This window comes from Elgaria multicarinata, chromosome 1, assembly GCF_023053635.1.
Source record: "Elgaria multicarinata webbii isolate HBS135686 ecotype San Diego chromosome 1, rElgMul1.1.pri, whole genome shotgun sequence".
NCBI classification, from domain to species: Eukaryota; Metazoa; Chordata; class Lepidosauria; order Squamata; family Anguidae; genus Elgaria; species Elgaria multicarinata.
Window position 1 is genome coordinate 130,302,876 of NC_086171.1, and position 19,805 is coordinate 130,322,680.

The 19,805-nt window shown below is 44.0% G+C and overlaps 1 protein-coding gene across 2 annotated transcripts in view; it reads left to right on the forward strand.

Moving 5' to 3' along the window:
• Positions 1-15,781: 15,781 nt before the first annotated feature.
• LPAR3 (lysophosphatidic acid receptor 3) overlaps positions 15,782-19,805 on the forward strand; it is a 39,568-nt gene continuing 35,544 nt past the window's right edge. Inside the window, exon 1 of one of the 2 annotated variants that reach the window (XM_063117837.1) lies at positions 15,782-15,865. The gene's annotated coding sequence lies outside the window, so the exon portion shown is untranslated. Of the gene's footprint in view, positions 15,866-17,899; positions 18,103-19,805 lie in introns of those variants that run through there. The other variant, XM_063117847.1, reaches the window with a different exon arrangement.

The following is a 19,805-nucleotide window of genomic DNA, read 5'->3' on the forward strand; positions in this document are numbered from 1 at the left end:
CAGCTACCAAAGTCACGTTCCACTAGATTAGCACAAGCCCCTGCATGAACCTAAGCAGCCTGTCAAAGCCCAGCAACAATGCTGTATTTGAATGACTATACATTGGGGAAATGCCATTGAAATCTCACTTATTCAGCCTTAATTTTGAAGCTTCTCCTCAAAGGTCCAGCAAAATCCCACATGATGTAACTAATCCACCCCCAAAGGTACAGGGATGGGGAATGTGTAGTACTCCAGATGTTGGATTGCAACTCCCATCAATCCTTCCATTGGCTATGCTAGCTATGGCTGGTGGTATTTGCAACACAGCAACATCTGGAGGGCCACACTTTCCCTATCCCTGTGCTAGTTAATGACATCTACTCACATGCTCTTTCATTGTCAGAGTGGTTCTTTCAAAGTTTTTATTACTACTTTTCAATCAAAATACATTTGGAATAGGTAAATATAACTGAAGCATGAATAATAAATGCAAAGACCTCCCCAGGACAATCAAACAAGATCCATTTGTATTGAAGCAAAAATGATGGAACTGATGTACTATTTATGATTCTTGTGCACTATTAACATTGGTCTTGAAGACTTATCTTGAATAAATAAACAGGACTGGCTTTGTAGGAAGAGGCAGTCTTTAAATTACCGGCATGAGGAGAGGAGTGCAGAAGAGCAGTGAAACCTGGCCTCCTTACCGTAGCTATTCTCATAATTAGAGCACGATATGGTTAAAATTTGTGGTGGTGGGCAGTCAGGCTTGTGCATTTCGTTAAGGATCCCCCTTACCTTTTTACAATAATTCAAGCATTGGACAGATGCTAGTTTTGACTTCTCTCTGTTCTTGTTTTTCGATGGAAAGTCTCTCACTCCTATTATTGCCAGATACTTTAAAAATGCCAGTTATTCATGAGAGATGGAGAGCATCAGCTCACAAACTGCTTTTCTGTAATGCAGCGTATCAAATGCTGCTACCTTCTGTTGTATAATCCTATATTAGAAATTATATTTATTTAAAATATTTCTTCACCGCCTTTCAGGGCACAATCCCTCCCAACACAGCTTACAGGTGTGTGTGCGCATGTGTGCAAGTGCATGAGAACCGCCAGGAAGGGAAGGGTGGCAGGAAAACTTAGATATCCAGTATTATAGTAATTCTAAAGCACTATATCCTAATGTGTTAGCATTAAATGCCCTTCTTTAGAAACCAGGAGGAATATAATATGCTGTCCTTAATGTCAGAAGAAAATGCTATGAATTCTGCCATGGGATATGTTTTCAGTAACTGGAGGCCACCAGGGAGAAATGTGTTGCAATGCTAACTATGAATCATCTTCAAAGGCTGGGGGAACGGAAATAGTCGATTTTAATTGAAATGCTAGAAAAGAATGAGTGCTCCATAGCAGTAAAAGAAAACATGGGCATTAGCATAATACACAATGAATAGTGTTGCAGAAGTGGAGAAACAGGGATAGCACTGTGCTCTTCAAACCAGCTTTTCTGAAGCGACCTTGTTGACTTCAGCAGTGCTAGGGACAAGTGCCTTGAAAATTCTGGTTACAGAGGGCAAACCTAGATGTGAGACAAATGCACAAAAAGCTATCTACGCTTTCCTTGTCCCCACGTCTTTGAAACTCAAGATGTTTGAATGAAGCAAATCTGAGCATGGATTTGTCCATTTAAGTAAATTTTGGGGCAATTTTGCATCCCTTTATGCCTCTGAATCTAACTAGTTACAGAGTCACTTAGAAAATGCTATGCATTTTTAGGACCATGTAAGCGTACAAACAAGCATTTTGTGCATTATTTGGCTTTTTCAGAAACCCAAGTCTTGTTTTATTTTAAGTATAATTGGTGTTTGATGTGGCTTAGTCTGGGATGTCCAACGTCAGTCTCAAAAGGGAGAGCAACAAAAGGATCAGCCTGTTAGATGGAACTACATTTTTAGAGTCTCCAAGAAAAGGCTTGATAACTGTGCACTGAAAAAAGAGAGAGAGGGCAAAATACCGTTCTGCTTGTTTACTTGGAAATAAGTTACTGAGACTTATTTTTAAGATTGTAGCTATAGTAGCAACATCTTCTACTTGTGAATGTGTTGTGAAGTTTTAAATTCACAGTTTTAGGGAAAACATGGCAATTGGAACTCGAATTGTTGCCCAGTTTGCTAAAACAAGTGAATAACATTGTGTTTAGGATTAATGTAAGTGGCTGAAGCATGCATAGAAAGTTGGGTGTGGACTTACTCTTGACAGAAATTATGGGCCTGTTCAGACAACATGCTAAGCCACGGTTAGATAGCTAACCCTTTTGCAACAAGTGGTTAGTGAGTGTGTTTAAACCATGGTTATGTAGCCGCTGGGTTTAGGAATGGTTCATACAACACTTTAAGTCATGGTTTACATGATATGCTAAGCCATAATGTTTAGCTCAAAATACTTAACCATCACGGTTTACCGTGCTGTCTGAACAGGGCCTATTTTAATTAAGCACAAACTTGCTTTTATATAATGCTAAACCACGCACAAGCAGGCACAATATTTAGGCTTGCAGGTTTCCACCTCCCTTTGCACACAGCAATTGAAAACTTCTGCTCTTAGTATAGCAGTAAGCCATGGTTTCATCTGAACCTGGCACAGTATGGCTTGCCTTGCACAAACCATAGGTTGCCTGGAAATGTAGTTTGCCAACTTCTACCAAAACATGTTTGCTGCAAAACCAGAAATGGAAGTTTTCAATGGCTGGTTATGAGTTGAGAAGGAAGTATGTGAGATTGATGGTTATAACCGGTCATGCCCAAACACTGACCAGGCCAGCCTTCTCCAACCTGATGCCCTCCAGACATATCAGACTACAACTTCCATCAGCCCCAGACAGCATGACCAATGGTTAGGGATGTTTGGAGTTATAATCCAATCAATCTGGAGGGTGCCGGATTCAGGAAAGCTGGACTAAGCCATAACTTCGTATTACATCTGATTAGCACAACTGTTCTGGATAACCAGATCAAAATTTTGTAGGAGTTAAACAGTAAAATACTATATGTTAAAATCTTGCCTTCTAAACAATGGAAATGGAAGTCAGAAAGCACAAAATGCTGCATCACACTCTAGCACTTCCTTGCTGATTATTCATATCTCAAAGCTTTTAATCTTGAGCTGTAGCAAATCTTGGAAGACAAACAGTATTTAAAAACAAATAGTTTTTCTGGAAGCCACTTCATGTTGCCATCTCCCTAGAGTTGTACAAAGGTTAATTATTTCTGTCTGACCTGCATAATTATGTTTGTACATCTTTCAGCTCTTCTTCGCTATGCACTCGTAGATGAGCTGGGGAAGTGGCAGACGTCACATGAGCTGGGAGGCACGGTGGCTCTGTGGTAGAACCCATCCTTGGCATGAAGAAGGTCCCAGGTTCAATCCCCAGCACCTCCAGATAGAGCTGGAAAAACTCTTGCCTGAAATTCTGGAGAGCCACTGTCAGCTTCGACAATACTGGTCCTGATGGACCCATGGTCTGCTTCTGAATAAGGCAGCTTCCTAGGTTTCTATATAGCCAGTTTGAATTATTTGTCCCATCCACCTCTGGATACATGCAAACATCTATGCGAGCAGACTCTCAGCTTTCCTCAACTTGGTGCCCTCCAGCTGTGTTGGACTACGACTTCCAGCATTCCCCAGACAGCACTGGGAGTTGTAGTCCAATACATCTGGATGCCCCCAGGTTCAGGAAGGCTGGACTAAGACGTGACTTAGCATCACAACTGAATAGCACTACTGTCCTGGCTAGCCAGATCAAAAATTTCTAGGAGTTAAACAGTAAAATACTACCGTATTTCTTCGATTGTAAGACGCCATCGAATCTAAGGCGCACCCAATTTTTAGAGCTGTTACTTTAGGGAAAAAAGTGCGTCTTAGAATCGAAGAAATACGGTATATGTTAAAATCTTGCCTTCTAAACAATGGAAATGGAAGTTTTATTTATTTGTTTATTACATATTTATTCTGCCCAACAGCCTAAGCTCTCTGGGCAGTTTACAACTAAAACCATAACATCCAGTTTAAAACTTTAGAATCACATAAAACCAGAATAAATTACAGTTCAGGGAATGCTTGTTTAAAAAGATATGTTTTTAGGAGGCGTTTAAAAGTTATTACATTTTCCGCCTCTTGGAATGAAGAGCAGGGCCTCCTCTGAAGATCGTAAATGTTGCTTGGGTGTGTATAAGGGAAGGCGGTCTGCTAGGTATCCTGGTCCCAAATTGTTTAGGGCTTTGTAAGATAATAGCATGATTTTATACATGGCTTGGTAGGTAACAGGTAGCCAGTGCAGTTCTTTTAACACTGGTTTTATGTGGGCAGAACTAGATGTCCCAGTGAGCACCCTAGCTGCTGCATTCTGCACAAGCTGCAGCTTCTGAACCACATACATGGGTAGCCCCACATAAAGTGCATTACAGTAGTCTAATCGTGAGGTTACCAGTGCATGAATGACTGTGGCTAGGCTGTCCCTGTCCAAGAATGGGCATAGCTGGCATACCAACCTAAGTTGATAATGTAGTTAGAAACTATAAAATGCTGTATCACACTGTAGCACTTCCTTGCTGGTTATGCATATCTCATAGCTTTTAATCTTGAGCTGTAGCAAAGGCTGCTCTATGTAAAATATTGCTAATGCTGTGCAGAGGAAAACTTCTTAAACAATTAAGAATACACAGCCAGTTGTGGAAATCACATTTCTAGGATTGGAACAGCAGTCTCTGAATTCAACCAATAATTACTCTAGAATCAGGGTAAGGTTCACAGGGCCTACTCCCTCAATGTGCAATTTGGGAATTGCTGCTTCTACCTATGTGCATGTAGCTGCAATTAAGTGCAGCTTCCCTGCTGGTGTCCCTGTGTTTACAATTATCTACTTCCCCTTGATGGTGTTCATTCCAGTATAGATCAGTATGCAGTCATCCCTCATACTCTCAGTATATGCAGAGCTATGTGGATGTATTCTTGTGCTGCAGTTCTGGCTCTGATCTCATTCTGTACATAGGCCCTATCCAAGACTGCTGCTGTACTTCTGCTGTTTCTATTGTGCCATCAGGACCCGTCGTTAGTGGTCCTGAAAGCAACCTTGGAAACAAGCAGGAATGCTACTTTTCAGAATGTGACAGGTCTGCAGCATTTCCTTCTACAAGCTCCACTGACCTGTCCTGTTCCAGAAATGAGTGTTTCCACTTGTTTTTGGTTGCTTCAGAATCCACTAGCTTCCTGGTGCACTAGTGCAGTCCCAGTTAGGCAGACATTGACCAACAGCACCTGTGTCCAAGTTTTATAGCACCACACTCTCTGTGTGTACACGCATGTAGTTTCCACTCCAGTGAAGGAGCATGCTTCTGTGCTCTTCTCCCTTTTGAGATCAAGACGGTTGAATATTTTTGGTCTATATATTGTGGCGTGATGATGATGATACTATCATGGCTCTGATAATTAAATCCAGCTTTACTTTCATGTTGTAAATTAATAGACTGCCATACAAGTTGGAGTACAGATGTAGATTCTGTAGTAAGCTTTTCCACTTGTTTTCATATTAGTGTATTTCTCTTGTTGCTAGCTCCTGTTTTCCCATTTTCACTGAAAGTCTTTTACTGGATTAACTACATAAAAGAAATGATAAATGACCCGGGTTAGCCTAATGACAGAAGAAAAACTATCTGCATGACCAAGACATTAACCATAAGAGGCCCAATACCTAAACCTCTAGAGTTTGGAATTTCAGTTTTTTTGTTCAGATGATTCATTTTTGAAATATGATGTATTTATCTTACATATTTGATCATTTATCTTACATATTTATAAAGGCTGTGGAAAACTATAGTATTCTACATGATCTATAGTTTTGGATTGCTTCCATAATAGCCATTTTCTCCAGAACTGATATCATTCGTTCATTCTTTCTGGTTTTATGGACAATCCAGCTGGCACTGCCAAACTCGTTTTCCCATGTTGTCCTCTCATCCTCTTTCAGACCTAATTTGTGATCATGTTTTCCTTTGCAATCAAAATGCAATTTCAATGTTGTCCTATCCAGTGTAGACTGGCAAACAATTTATGAGATTCCTATCTATAAATGTTCCTTTTAATTAGTAGTTTTCTCCTTGCCCCCTTTTTTGTAAAGCAGATTCTGCTTGTCAGTTTATGCCCCTTTACTTAGTTGCTTCCTGTTCCCTTGTGGGGTCACAGTATTACTAAATTGACCCTTAAGTAGACAGTTCCTGTTCCCAGGGGCAGGAGCATTTAAATGTTTTGTTTTCAAAGAGGAAAACGGTAATTACAGCCTCCCTCTAGGGTACAGAACTGCCTGTGGGCCACTTTGGAAAACAGTGTTCTGATCACCTGTGTGAACAACAAGAAACCAATTAAAGGGATAGAAATGGCTGTATGGGAAAGAGACAAGAAAGAAGACTCAAGGCCAGATACAAGGGGCTTTACTAGACGGGGCTCTAGCGCGCGTTACCTTCCGCAGTCACGTCGAGGCTTCCAGATGACGTTCACGAGGATCCGCCGTTATCCTGCGGTGAAGCCTCTTTCTCCCGACTTTAAAAAAGTGAGTTCTAGTGCGCCTTTTCCTGCCGTCCCGCGGTAATTCGGAGTACGTGTGGGAGGATGTGAGGTCCGCACTGGGCAGGAAAAGGCATGCTAAGGGGGAGTGGTCAGCAGCTTCGGTCAAGCCGCCTCCGCCATTTGCGTGCAGTCCGCCAGCTGGGGCAGCACGGCGGAGCGGCTTTTTTTTTTATTCCCCCAGTGACAGTTTGCACAGGAACGGAGGAACGGAAAAGTGGCTTGTGACTCCTTGCGGTGGGCAGCTACCGTGGCTGCATAATGGCGGTGCTGTACGCTGCCTGTTAGTGTGGGTACCAGGCTGGCAGAGGGCAGAGCTGTTTGTGGGCTGCTGCCATGGCTAAGGCCAGATGTGGGTTGGCTCCTTGGGATGGGGCACAGGGCACAGAGGCGGTCATCGCCGCCGACACCTCAGAGGCATGATGGGAGATGTAGGCACAGAGTGCCCATGCAGACGATTGACCTCGGGTCATATGACACCCGCCACGACCCCCATCAGGAAGTGAGCGCATCAATGCCCTCAACAGCACCAGCAGCACTTCAGCTGGCACTGGCACTGACGCCACCGCCGCCGGCTCTGGCGCCGCCGCCGCCGCTGGGGCCGGTGGCGGCATTGCTGACGGCTGCGCAAGTTTGCGGTCTTTCGGACTTGCACAAACCATGCAGCGAGCGAAAAAAAAAAAGCCACGGCAATCAGGCCGGTGTGGCTGCGCAACCGTGCTCGCAGCGGCAGGAGCACAACCGGCGCAAACTTCCGCCACAAATCGAAGGCAGGTGTGGATCATGAGCCGTCACGGCTGAACGGGAAAATCCGCTTTCACCGCTCCTCAACGATGGAACACCAAACAGTTGGAACATTGTGGAACAGGACTTACTTTGATCACATGAAGATCTTGCATGTGAGGAATGGGTATTGCTGAACTTTTATGGAAAATGTAGTACTATATTAGGTGTCATATGAAATCAATATTCTAATTCTGCTTCCTACTGCTTGTAGAAAAGCAATGTCTTAGTATTGCTGAATGACCCTACTTTGGAAGCAATGTTGCTGTCTTAGTATGTGGGAGTGATGGAGCAGCACAACAGCAACTGGTTCAGTAATGAGGTCTGCATGGAAGAAATAGCTGCACTATACTTCTGTACTTAGTGCTTCCAAATAATCAAAAATCTATTTTGCTACTAATGTTCTTCTAGTGCTAGCTTGATTAAATGTTGATTATACAATATGTAGACTCCACCTAATTGGTTGTTTCCTTCAGATGCGGTAAGTCTGCTGCAAAAAACAACAACACTTCACATGCCTCCAATCCCTACAACAGTGAACCGTCCCGAGATCTTCGGCTATTGGCTGGCATAGAAATGTCAAACAAACTAACAAACTAGTGAACCAGGAGCAAAATAGCAGTGGGGCATTTTATAAGCCGTAATAGTGGAAAGGTGACCAAGTAATTGGAATGGTGTAGTTATACACCATTGCTAAGCATATTGCAAGTTCTCTTTACCAAGTGCAACATGATCATGATGTCATTTTACACATGGAAGACTGCTACAGTTGCTATGAAGGCATCCAGTATTCCTATGGTTTACCTTAAAAAAAAAAAAGGAAGCAGACATAGAAGCACAATTAACTAGAATGCAGAGGTTTGACCGAAACATCACCTGGATTCTCACAACTATGATGCACATCAGGGATGGGCCATTTATAGCTCTCCAGATATTTTGGCCTACAACCTCTATCATCCCTCTCCATTGGCTGCCTTGACTCATTGGCTATGCTGGGAGTAGTAGGCCAAAACATCTGGAGAGCCAAAACACTCCTCAAACCACTTAACCTATATGACACAGCAAGCACATGGCTCAGAAGCAGACACAGGGGAGAGGACTGAAGGGGAGAAAGTGAGCAGGGAAAGGATGAGACACTAATCAGTTATCTAGTAAGTGGCCCACTATTCTATACAGTAATAGCAAGCTCATTTTTTGAGTGTGGATCCTTATGTAGCCACAATGGTACCATTGTGCACAAGAGGAAGGTAGTTCTAGCTTAAGGTAAACCCAAAGGTTTACACAAGTACAAAAAAACTTCAGGAAAAAGGGCCAGGGCAAATGGAATGGAGCAATAAGGAGAAGGGCATGGCTGGCTAGTTGGCACCCTGCACAGGAACTTTCCACTCTATGACATTTTGTTGCAGGTCCCACTTGCTCTATAAGACTTAAGTAACATGATTTGGGGAATAGTCAACATAATTCTTGCTCTTTCTTACAGATAGAATGAATTTTAAATTTGAATAGATAATAGACCTTTTAAAAATGCACATACAGAAGGAGCCAAATGTCCAACCATGTTACAGTTTGAAAATTATTGTGATGTTTCAGTTATTATGTTAGGTTTTACCTACCTTGGGTTTCCCAGTCCTTTTGAAATTTTGCCATCAGGTTTATTGAGCACAATGCAAAAATCAGGATTGGCAGACGTTTGAACAGTCTGCCTCCATTGTAAGAAGAGTTCATAGAACAAGGTCCTGATCCTGCTAAAAAAGAAGTGGTTTGCCCTGACACAGCTTTTAAACAGTGAGGATATTCAACTTAATGGGAAAGAGAGAGGGTTTTAAAAAATAATTTTAAAGTGGCTGAAATGTTGAAAGCAATTTGAAAAGTGTAGAGATAATGGAGAAAACCATAAGGCTTATTTACCTACTTCTTATAAATGAGCTGATAATCACATTTTCAAATAAGAACTCTGAATGAATTTGAACACTGGCTTTTAAGCTGTAAAGTTCCCCGTGCCTTATCAAATGAGCCCCTCTATAATTTCTTTTGCAAAGGAAAGACTTTGATTCTTCTGTGGTGAGTGGAGACTTGTGCTAATTTTTAATGACATATTTAGATTCACTTTTAAAAGCTGAGCCAAATATTTGCAATGAAGTTCATGTTCATAAATTCGGGAGAATGGAGTGCCCTAAATTTGGCTTCTTCCTGTTTTTGAAATTCCACCAAGTTCTTAGGAGCAATTTATTTATATATGGAACCCTGACTGTCCCTTGGCAGTAGATCTGTCTTCTCAGCTTCTGTTGTTATGAATGTGTAATACATCAGTTTTATTCCATAACTTTCAGGTGTGTGTGTGTGTGTGTGTGTGTGTGTAGGGGGAATAGTCTCCTTGATTTGAAATCTAAAATAGATTCTGGATTCTCATAGTTAGTATTCTGTGTGTTCCAGTTTGATATAGAGCAAGAGTGAGCAATTTGTGGCTCTCCAAATGTTTTGGCCTAAAACTCCCATAATTCCTCATCATATGCTGGCTAGGGCTGAAAGTCATAACATCTGGAGGGTCACAACTGCTCATCTCTGGTATACATATTTACCCCCTAATTTTAGCACCATGGATAGATTTCTATTCCCAATTCTGCATTTTGCTGATTTTTTTTTGGTTAACCATATGAAAGGAATTTCTACCCAAGATCAATTTTGTGCCTGAAGCTACTTTGAGCTGTCCCTGTGATTACTCATCATTAAAGGGATCATTCCTTTTGATACTTCTAAGGAGTAGCAGTGTGTTTATCACCAGAACAGAAAGTCACACAGGGTCATCTCACTAATATCCTGCATTTAACAATGGTCAAATTTCAAATCATTCCAGCAATGTGCAATGTCATGTTCCAGTGTGTTCTTAAAGAGAAAGGTGTGGTGTTTATCAAAAAGTTTCACTTGCTGCTGACTTTGATAATTAGCATTTTATATTAGGTGCAACCAAGCAGATCTTAAATGATGATGTCACTTTTGGGAGATTTGGTGCACTTATTATGTGTGCTTCATGCTGAAACTGAAGATGTTTCATTTCTTTATACACTCTGCAATTCTACTAGGCAAGGGAATGGCAGAGGAGGAAGGAGTAATCTCATGGTCCATGGAGATGTGCAGGTGTAAGCCTCTCTCAGCTTCTAACAACATGGAAATGTACAAGACCCTGCAGTAAGCCAACAATGTTTGAAAAGCCTTCAGGCTTCCCCAACCTGGTACCCTCCAAATGCTTTTGACTAGAGCTCCCAGCATTCCTGACCCTTGACCATGCTGGCAGGGTCTGATGGGAACTGAAGTCCAAAACTTCTGGAGGGCATCAGGTTGGGAAAAGTTGGCCTTGATTGTGGCATAGGTTTTCCTTGGCCTCGGTAGGTGGGGGAGGGGAGAAGAAGAAGATTAGTTGTTAGATTTAATTCTGCAACAGAATTAAAACATACAAAACATAAAACAGACTCTCCTTAACTTAAGCAGTGAGCGGGACAGAAGAAGAGCGAAATATTATCATCTATTTAGATTTATTTAGGTTATTTAAATTTACAACAGAATTAAAGCATACAAAATGTGAAACAATTATCCATTAAAAAAACAACCTCCTCAGAAAACAACTTTAAGGATGATGGAGGGCAGTGACCGAAGGCAATGCTCCTCCAGCAAGCTCTCATTACCTTCACATGGAGGATCTCTGCCCACTCACTTGCTGAACAGATGATTGCCATTGGGCTGCCCACCCACGCCGCCACCATCCCTGCCCAAAGGTAAAGTTAGAAAAGCGCTGACCAAGAAAATGTGAGAATTATGGTCCTGAAGAGAGGGGATATTATCCCCAATGGTGAAAGTTACTTTTACTGAAGGGGTAGACTTGCTGTACTTCTAACTATCAGATGGAAAGCAACTAAACCATGGAAGAGGAAGCAGACTGGTGAAACTGCTGATTGTCAGTCCAGCAAATGTAAGTCGTGCAGAGATGTGTGGCTGCAATATCTCACAGAAATTGTTTCCAATAGTTTCACATAAACCCTGTTCAGATGACACACTAAGCCATGGTGGTTAAGCACTTTAAGATAAACATTGTGGCTTAGCGTGTCAGGTGAATCTTTCCTAACCGTGGTGAATGCATAAGTAAACACACTTACTAACCATTTGCTGCACAAAGGCCTAACCATGGCTTAGCATGTTGTTTGAACAGGCCCATATTATAAATATTATTACAGACCAACCTGATGGGAAAGGTACCAAGACTAGTGCACTGACCAAGAAAACAGTAAGTGTGGGGCAAGATCACTGTTAAATATTGGGCAAGTGGTTATGTTTTCAGAATACAATGGAGTTAATCCAGACTTGGCCATGCTTTGAGTAAATCCATTGGAATCAGGGGGTGTTGATAGGCTTGGGGCCTTGGCCCGAAAGCTATTCCCCATGGCTCTGTTCTCCAGAAGCCTTAATGTCCATTGGTGCCAATGGAAGTTTTTTTTCTCAGCTTAATTGCCATGCAGAGAAAGTTTTCAGCTGGGAACAGAAGGGTTAACCTCCCTCCCCATATGTAATATCTCCCCTTGAATGGCAATTAAGCATAGAAGAAAATATTTCCCTTGCTGCCAACAGAAAGCTTCCCCCCATCTTTTAAGTGCCCAGCATGCCTCTGATTGGAGTGAAGTAAGTTATGACTGAATATGTTTATTAGGCAACCTATGTAGGTTTTAGCCACAGTTACAGTAAAGAAGGAGGGGGGGGGAACCAAACCAAAACACGTCAAATTATGCAGTCAATAAAGTATTTCCAATGAGAAGATGAAGCCCACATATCACGCAAAATATAATACATAAGTTTAAAATTATAGTTAAAATAAACATTCAAAGGGAGAGCAAGATGTTTGTAAGCACAGGATTATTAAGCAAAGCAGTTGGCCTCTAAGTCTCTTCTGATCTGGGCTGCTTTTACTGCAAATCTTGCTATGCTTATCATAATAGGCCTTAAAGTATTTGACAGTGTGTGTGTGATTTTATCGGCATCCTTTAGGTTTGCTACTGGCACCAAATCAACTCTCACTGATTTCAATGGATGTGTGCTAAGCCTGACTAAGGCCATGGCTAGACCAGGCCTATATCCCGGGATCGTCCCAGGATCATCCCTGTGCATCCAAGTGACACACAGGGGATCCCGGGAGCAGGCAGGGACGCCCCCCCCAAATTTGCCTGGGATAATCCTTAGGTCTAGCTAAGGCCTATGTCTGGATCCAAAACGGTGTTAAATGGGTAAGTCACAGTTTGAACATCCTGCATACCTCCAGTTGTTTTGGCCTACAACTCCCACCATTCCTAGTCACCACAGCCAATGGTGAGGAGAACTGTAGGCCAAAATATCTGGAGGACCACAAGCTGTCCAACTCTGGGCCAAACTGGAGATGATGGCAGTAGCCATGTTTGTTTGATCACATGTCTAGCCTAGTTACTTACTTAACAAACTGCATTGGTGTCTAATGTCAAGTGGAGACCCTGAGGATGAAGTGAGCTGACCCTTCTCTCCCCTCTGGAAGTCTATTGCCCTGGGCACTTTTTACCCAGCCTGGCTAGTGTGAGTCCATGAAAAGACTGATCTATCATCCTTCATTTTCTGTGCTATAGCACACATTCTACCACCTGCCAATGGATGGTTTGCAAAAAATATTTGTTTTAAAACCAAGTACATGAATACGCCATCCCAGATGTCTGATACTCGGACCACATCTTTCAGTTCTTACTAATTTAATTTTTGAAAGATGATGACAAAGCTTTTACTTCATTTGATTGTATTTGCTTCTTATCGGCAAGATTGTTTCATCCATATTGTGTAAGTGCTGGAAATTAATGCTTTACTGAAAATGGTCTTCTCCTCTTTACCATCTGTCTTAACTAAGAAAAAAACCCTGAAAGCCGTATAACAAAAAGTCGCACTGTCAGCTTTTTAGTTTGTGGTAGTAAAAAAAAAAAAGTCAAGAAGTTGTCTGGCATAAAGATCAGCTCTTAATTCTGTCCATGACAAGAATACAGTAAGACACGTGATAAGCCGACACTGAAAGCTGTCCCATAATGGAGAGAGATATCGATATGACCACTTACAAAGTGTTCTGAGAATGAGCACTCATTTCCCTTCACTTATTGCATCTCTATGGGAATAATGGTTTGATTTACCTTGGGACCAAATTTATCTGAAAGAGGGAAAGAAATGGAAAAGAAATTAGAAGGAGAAATAGCTTTTTTTGACAGTGAGGGGAGGAATAGAAAAATTGCAAAAAAGAATTTGCAATTCTTTTGGATGAGGACAGCCGAAAGGCAGCAGAGAAAAGAAAAAAATATTAGGTGTGGTTCCAGCCATTTTCAAGACAAAAGCAAATTATGTTAGAAGGAGTCGCCTTAAAGTTTAAGCATAGGTTCCTTCAGTAGTAGCTGGTGTCAGTGGGACTGTACATCTTCTCTGGGTTTCAGTCAGAACTAGTCAGAACTCTAAAGGAGGTATCCCAGGTGCTGGACCATGGTTCATCCCACATACACTTTTGTTCTGGTTTACTCTCGAATTAGGGGTTCAGTTCAGTACCTCAGATAGCTCCTTTAGAGTTCTGACTGAAACACAGAATGGATTCCCTGTTCCACTGGCATCACTGTCACCAGCCTCCACTGCTTTCCTTATCACTTGCTTTCTACTCTCTCACTATTTATTTAGGTAACTATCACCTAAAAACACCAAAATTGCCTTAGTGACACAGGAAGCTGCCTTATTCCAGGTCAAACTATTCTCCATCTTGCTGAATGTTACTTCCCAGGGCTGGCAGCAGGTCTTTGAAGCCCCAGGCAGAGGGTTTCACATTGCCTCTTTTCTGATCCTTGTGCTGGGTCAGGCAAATTCTAGCTCGTGAGTGAAACATTTCTATTTCCAACAAATTGGCCCTAGTGTCCCTGTGCTCAGAGCTCTGCTTCCACTGTTGAGCCACAGAGGCTCCATTAGCCACTGGTCAGATTTCCTTGTGTATACATTCTGAATGACTGCATTATTAAAAGACCTGGCTTGTTATCGCATCAGTGTACCAGTTATAGGAAATATGGGGAGCATTCCTGGCTCCTACGCTGTCCCTGGATCTTCAGGTATCAGCAGTGGTGGAGCGTATATTTGCACCTGAGACAGTCTGATCTGGCAACAGTTATCCACAATTTGATTAGATCACGGTTAGACTACTATAGCAACATGCTCTGTGTTTGGGCTAACCTTGAAGACCATCCAGAAGCTTCAATTGGTGCAAAATGTGGCAGCTTGGCTGTGAACTGGTGCATGGTATTGTGATCACATCCCTCCAATACTGAGCAATCTTCACTGGTTGCCCATTGTTTTCCAGGCTCAACTTAAGGTGTTGGTGTTAATTGTTAAAGCTCTAAATAGCTTAGGGACTGGCTATCTGAGGGATCGTCTGTCTGTGGTCCATCCCTCATACACTTTGCCCTTGAATTATCCCATTTCGGTTTTATAGTGCTTATATAGCATATGAAAACTTGTAAACTTACGCCTCTGCTGCTGTGGTGCGTTGTGGAGATCCGTTGAGGTTCACTCACACATGTTGTTATCCCCACCCACCCCAGATCTTCTTTGTACCTCCTCCTCGTACTGTGTATTGGTTGTTTGAAGTGGGGACAACTCCCCCTCTGACAACAGGGATTAGGATTTGCTTCTCAGTTACTCAAATCAGCAGGAGAGGACCTTTGGAAGAGGTCTTACAGACACCCACTTACAGACACCCACTTGTCAGGAACGCAGGAAGGGTCTTTCTCCAGTGTTACTTCCAAACTCTAAAATGCACACACACACCCCGGAGTTGTGACCGCCCCCCCCCCACTCTCTCTGAATTCAGGAAGGGGGCCATGACACAGCTTCTTAACTTGGATTTTTAAATTGTTCTCATGGTTTTTGAGGTTGCAATAAATACATAAATATAAGTGTGTGTCTTCTGGGGGATGAAGGATGCTGGGTGGGGTGGGGAGGGGAGATTCTCTATGTTGCTGCAATCTCATGCACATGTGCCCTGGGAGTATGTCCTTGAACACTAAGAGTAAATAACCGCAGGAGAAGAAAGAACAGGGCTGGCCTCAAGGCTAGGCCTGGTTGGGCACCTGTCCAGGGCCCCCTGGCAAGAGCCCCCTGGAATTATCCCTCCTTTTCCATCACTGCTGCCTGCTTGTTCACCTGCCTCTCAGTCTGGCCCAGACGATGGAGGTGGTGAGGAGGAGGAGCAGGTGCCTCCTTGCTCACTGGCTCTTTGCCTGTTGAGCAAGAAAGTGGGAGCAATGAGGAGCAAGAGGAGGAGGAGGAGCAAGAGAGCAGCTGGTTGTTGAGAAGGTAGACTCCCCAAGGGAGGGGACTCATTGAGGACATCTTGCCCAAGAGGAGAGAGAGGGAGAGAGAGAAAGAAAGAAGCGGTGGCGATGTGATGAGGGTGGCATTAACCAGTGAGTAGCTCCACTGCTGCTGCAAAACCGGTCTGTTGAGCTGGCTGCTGTTTTTATTCTGTTACTGTTGTGTTTTTAATTGTGTTTGAATGTATTTGTTTTATAAGTTTTAGTCGAGATTTTTTAAAAAATATTATTTAACTATGATGGTAAGCCGCCTCAAGTGCCATTTTCTTGGTAGAAAGGCGGGATACAAATCAAGTAATTTTTTTTTAAAGGGTGGGGAGGTTTGATCCAGGCAACAAGTGGGCACCCGGGGGTGGCAAGGCAGGTAGGCACTAGGCAGGCAAGAGGCGAGGCGGGGACAGGAGTTGCTGATCCCTCTCCCACTGGCTCCTTGTGAACTAAATAACCAAGGCGCCAACAACAGTGGAAAATGTTGCTGCCGCCGCGCCTTCTTGCCTTGTTCAGAAGCAGGAGGAACACCCTGTATTGGAGCAATCCCTTTCCGAACAGCGCAGCAAGTTTTGTTTTGTTTGTTTTTAAAACCAAACCCAGCCTCTGGCCAAGCGCAGCAAACTCTGAGGGAGCTAAGAGGGCCGGCAGGCAGGCTGCCCAAGAAGGGGCTCGAAGGCGGCTGCTCACTTCTCCGACGGAAGAGCCCGTTTGGGGAAGGGCTGCTGGTGGGCAAGGAAGCCTTGCTCCAAGGAGGGCGCCTCGGCCCCGCAAGGGTTACTTATTGACACGCTCGCGCTCTCCTTCGCCGCCTGCCCTCCCTCAGAGCTGGAGCAGCCAGCCCACGCCCACGCCGCCGACTTAGCCGGCGGCACTGGCGGGGCTGCCGTCAAACTCCTTCGCCCGGCCCTGCTGCTGCTGCGCCTTGCGTTTCGGGGAAGAAGCCACTGGAGAGTGGCGTGGCGGATGCCGGGCAGGCGACTCAGCCGCGGGCTGCTGGTGTGGTGAGTGAGGGAAGGAGCGAGGAACTGGCCGGCGCCGCTGGGGTGGATCCAGCCCGCGTCTCCTGCGCCCGCCACGAGGGAGAAAGCGCGGGGTGAGGTAGAGTGGGAGGGGGGTGGACAGGCGTTAGCAGGACAGTGTCCCGACACAGCGACATGCCCGCACCGGCTTTCCCTGAAAAAAAAAGGGTAGTGCAATTGGGATCAGTAGGCAATCCAGATCTGATCTGGATTAGGGCGCCCTCTTCAAATAGTTTACATTGAAGCGAGGGAAAGCCGAGGGTCAAAGTACCTGTTATCTGCGTTTGGGGTGTGTACACACGAACGCGTGCAAGCGATAGAAGGAGCGCCGCGCCTGCCAACTCTGGCTGAGTTCGGACGACACGCTAATCAACTGGAGGTGTGTGTGTGGGGGTAATAGGAACAGAATGGGAAACAACCGTTGATTAGCGTGTGTTCCAAACCGACCCTCTCTCTGGCCCATCCTCTCTGGGCACCGTGGATTTGGTCCATAGTTAGGCAGAAGCCCCCCTTCTCTCAGGGGATGTGCAACATAGAGGCTTCGCCACGTGGAAGGTGCAGCAACTTCAACCTCTAACTGGCAGACCTGAGTTCTTTACCTTTCCCAACAAGCCTTGTCCCCCCCCCCGCCCCCACCACATCACCCAGTGACAGCGCCGGCCCTATTATTAGGCAGCCGGCTCTGGCAGCATATTGTTGTGGAAGGACAGCATATTCTTAATTAATTAATTAATTATTATTATTGCTAGGGAAGGAGCAAAGGGCACTTGAGAGATTTTCTGTCTCAGGTGCTCAAATAACTTGACCAGTTTCGGGAACTATGTATCTTGCTTTGGGTGGGTGCGGGGAATTTACTGCTCCATCTCAGGCAGCAAAATGTCTTGGGCCTGCCCTGACCAGTGAGCAGGCAGTGATGGTTTTCTCCCTCAGGATGCTCTGCTGGGCCCGATCCTTTCTTCTGCACTGCCCAAAGGGGCGGGGGGGGGGAGGGACCATGAGCAGATCATGATTTCTAGAGGGAGAGAGAAGGTGAGTGATGAGAAGTAGCGGCAACTTCCACCTGCCCAGTCCTGCTGCCTCTTCATGGTGGCCCTCTCTCATCCGGTAGTGTAGTGAGGAGGATTGGGGTGGTTGGGTGCAATCACCACAGCCCAGAAGGAGAGCGTAGGTAAGCAAGTGAGATGAAGTAGCTACTCTTTCCATGTCCAGCAACATTACTCAGAGAAAAGGGTGAGCAAGTGGGAAGAGAGGTGCCTGCTCCAGTTTCTCCCTGGAGAGCATCACGGTCCCAATCCTCCCTGCCAGGGCTGTCCAGAGAGGGTGAGTAAGAGAGAGGACGTAGGAGCACCTTCTCGCAGTACACGAGGGTGTGTGTTCCAGGGGACTTCCTGACCAGGCAGGGAGTCCCTCTCCATACCAGCCTCTGCTGGAGGGCAAGGGAAGGGAGGAGAGATTTCCCTGTGCTGTTTTCACCTACTGCTGCTGGTCACCTTGAGGGGAAAAAAAAGTGGCAGAGTTAAGCATGCTTTTCAGAAAGGTGTGTTCACTTAACATAGTACATATTCTTCAGGATAAGGGTTTCCGTTCCAAGAGTCAACCACCCTGCTCCTATGCCGATACGGCTACTGCTCATCCATTTGTTGTTGTGTCTGACTCAGCCAATGTTTGGTTTATAACGTGGTTCCTGTTTGGAGGTAAAGCATTTTGGGGGGAACGTTTAATCCTATCCACATCCCATTCGCCCTATGAAGCACTGCCAATTCTCTTATTTTCTGGAACGTGCTTGATGAAGCTGCTAGTAAGTTCTTGACTCTAGCTTATTCATCTAACTGTGTGGAGAATAATATAAAAGTGCTTTTTTCTTCTTTTAGTTCTCTGTCTTTCTTTCTTTTTTCTTTTTTCTTGCAGTTCCTGCATCTGTAATTCGTATGCAAAAGCTGACTTGGTTTTGAGACCCAGTCTAAGCTGCAGACCTCATGGCCACAACCCAATCTTTATGCTTTTCTTTTCTTACTACGCCTTGCTTTTTGTACCATCTAGCCTAATGAAGATTTCTGCAGAATTCAAAACCTTGCACACTCTTTTATGACACTTTGGTTGGTCCTAAGAAAGGTATTGCCTAAATCTGGATTTTGGCTAGAATACACTTTGTTTTTTGTTTTTGTTTTTTTTAACACCGCCCCCCCCCCAAACTGAGTCAGAGCTTTGTTGCCTTTAGTGTGTGGGTGGGAAGAGCCTTGCCCCAATCTTTTTTTGCATCTTTGTGATCCACTGATAGCTCACTTTGACCACAAAAGATACCCGGAATAAACACCCGAAGATATACATGTGTTGGTGTTAACATTGGAAAAGATTGTGGACCCTGGCTATGCAGTCGCAAAATGATTTGAAATAACATGTCCAGCCCTGGTTGCTGGTATTACAACAGCCATGGGAATGGTACTATGGTCTGTTGGGAATGCGCTGCAAGTTTGCAACAGGCAGATCTATTTAAGACAAGATCCAGTCATAATCTTGGGTGACTTGTAAGGCTGAAATCTAATCATTCACATGTAATCACAGTCTGCAATTGAGCTGGGGCTCTTAGTGCATTGTCAGGCTACAGATAAGATGTGAAGGGCTGGCTTCTTCCCTTATCTCAGACCTCCCATGTGACAGATGGACGGCAGTTCTTTAAGGATGAGTTTCCCTAGGATGAGATTTTTCTTTCAGTTGTGTAAAATATTAAACAGCTAAGCAATTTTGCTGTTCTAACCATTTTAACTATATCCATCTGGAATTAAAATACATGTTTTAAAATGATGTGATGCCAATGAATTTGCTGTAATTCATTCATTTCATTGCTGATTGGAAAGCAAGTGGTTAATAAAAGTAATTGATTATAAGCCAGAGTGTGCAGTCCCTGAACCCTTTAGGCAAAGAGCTATTGCAGGGAAATTGTGGACTAATTGATGCTTGAAATAGCGTGGCACCAACTGCAGATTAAACGCTCTGAAGTCTATCACTGCTAAGGTTTGATGATC